This window comes from Notothenia coriiceps, unplaced genomic scaffold, assembly GCF_000735185.1.
Source record: "Notothenia coriiceps isolate Sejong01 unplaced genomic scaffold, NC01 NC01_scaffold00037246, whole genome shotgun sequence".
Lineage (NCBI taxonomy): Eukaryota > Metazoa > Chordata > Actinopteri > Perciformes > Nototheniidae > Notothenia > Notothenia coriiceps.
Window position 1 is genome coordinate 21948655 of NW_011369947.1, and position 1962 is coordinate 21950616.

The window sequence follows — 1962 nt, forward strand, 5'->3', positions numbered from 1 at the left end:
TTGTGTGTGTGTGTGTGTGTGTGTGTGTGTGTGTGTGTGTGTGTGTGTGTGTGTGTGTGTGTGTGTGTGTGTGTGTGTGTGTGTGTGTGTAGCCAGAGAGGATCGACCCCAGCGCGTCCCGGCAGGGCTACGATGTGCGCTCTGATGTGTGGAGCCTGGGGATCACTCTGGTAAGACAACAGCGTTCCAGCTCCTGTAGTCTTGTCTGTGATGGCAAAGCACGTTGAAACAGAACTGCTGCAGTGTGTGTTTGCTTTCAGTACGAGCTGGCCACGGGAAGGTTCCCCTACCCCAAGTGGAACAGTGTGTTCGATCAGCTGACACAGGTGGTGAAAGGGGAGCCCCCCCAGCTCAGCAGCTCAGAGGACAGGCAGTTCTCCCCTAAGTTCATCAACTTTGTTAACCTCAGGTGAGCAGTCAGTGTAGTGGTTCAGGCTCATCTGATGTGTGTGAAATACAATACTTTGAAACTGCTGACAGTCAAATAATGTGGGCCTAGTTTGTCCAGCACTTTAAACCACACGCTCTTTAGGAGGAACACCTAGTGTATGATTGACTGTGTTCTCTCTCTGTGCAGCCTCACAAAGGATGAATCCAAACGGCCGAAGTACAAGGAGCTTCTGGTGAGATCTTTACATTTCAATTCAGTCATTTCTAAGTTCCATGAGCACATGTTATGGAGCACTACATTCTCTGATTGTATTAACTACTAAAACTACTTCAAGGCCAGAGCATTTTAGGAAGTGAATTAATTCTAAAATAACTTAATTATGAAGATGTCTATACCAGTGGTTCTCATCTCATTATGCATATGTTTATATGACGGGTCAAAAACCCATATATGCTCATATTTCTTTTTCTTTTCATTCCTGCGCCCCAAAATAAATAAATATACCAATTTTAGGAAAAGTAAGGAAGTTTGAGCAGTGTGGGTTTTATATTAACAGTTACACATATTTCAAAACGCAAAGTGTAATAACTGCCGGTGCCTCCCTGTCAGAATGACAAAGGTCCTCAGTGAAGCTCAAGCCCATGTTTCTCACTAAATTGTAAGTAGAACTTATTAAAAAGATCAGTTCAATGCAGCTAATGTCGTCTTAGTGTTATTGCATGATGTTAAAATTGGTTTGCCATGAATTTAAATTTGAAATGTAGCATGTTAAAGGTGGGGTAGGTAAGTTTGAGAAACCGGCTCGAGATACACTTTTTGTTATATTCCATGGAATGCTCTTAAACTTACCTACCCCACCTTTAACATGCTACATTTCAAATTTAAATTCATNAGTTAAAGTAAGAATGTGCATCTCAAATGTAATTAAATAAAGATATTTTTATAATCATAGGAAGTTAAACTAAGAACTTGCAGTAAAAAGATAAAATGTGTATATTTACATAATAAGTTATTTTAATATTATTTAAAGGTGGGGTAGATAATTTTGGAGAAACCAGCTCGAGTCCCCTAGAATTTGAAAATACACAGCCGTAAAAAAATCTGCCACTTCCTTACAGAGCCCCTCCTCCAACACACACGAACGCGCACGTGACCAATGAGGGCAAGAGATAAGTTTGTGCACAGATGGAAGGCTGACAGGCAGGTAGGCCATCCAGTTATTTTAGCCGGGCCGGCTCAGATGATTGGTCGTGCTTTTTACAGTGCTACGGCTTCGACAGATGACGTTTTTTTAACCGATTTTTTGTCAAAGCACTTCAGATATTCATTGCTATCGGGATGTTAAGAGCATTCCATGGAATATAACAAAAAGTATATCTCGAGCCGGTTTCTCAAACCTACCTACCCCACCTTTAATATCCATCCATCCATCCATCTTCTCCCGCTTATCCGTGGTCGGGTCGCGGAGGTAGCAGTTCCAGCAGAGAGCCCCAAACTTTCTTTTCCCTGGCCACATCAACCACCTCTGACTGGGGGATCCCAAGGCGCTCCCAGGCCAGCGAAGAGATATA

The 1962-nt window shown here is 42.5% G+C and overlaps 1 protein-coding gene and 1 long non-coding RNA gene across 3 annotated transcripts in view; one reads left to right on the forward strand and one right to left on the reverse strand.

Annotated features, from left to right (window-relative positions):
• Positions 1-1962, reverse strand: part of LOC104966124 (stromal interaction molecule 1) — a 583137-nt gene that overhangs the window by 516098 nt on the left and 65077 nt on the right. The gene's annotated exons all lie outside the window — the stretch shown is intronic.
• Positions 61-628, forward strand: LOC104966119 (uncharacterized). The gene is made up of 3 exons (XR_800624.1): positions 61-170; positions 261-409; positions 578-628. It is a non-coding gene; the product is annotated as an uncharacterized lncRNA (long non-coding RNA).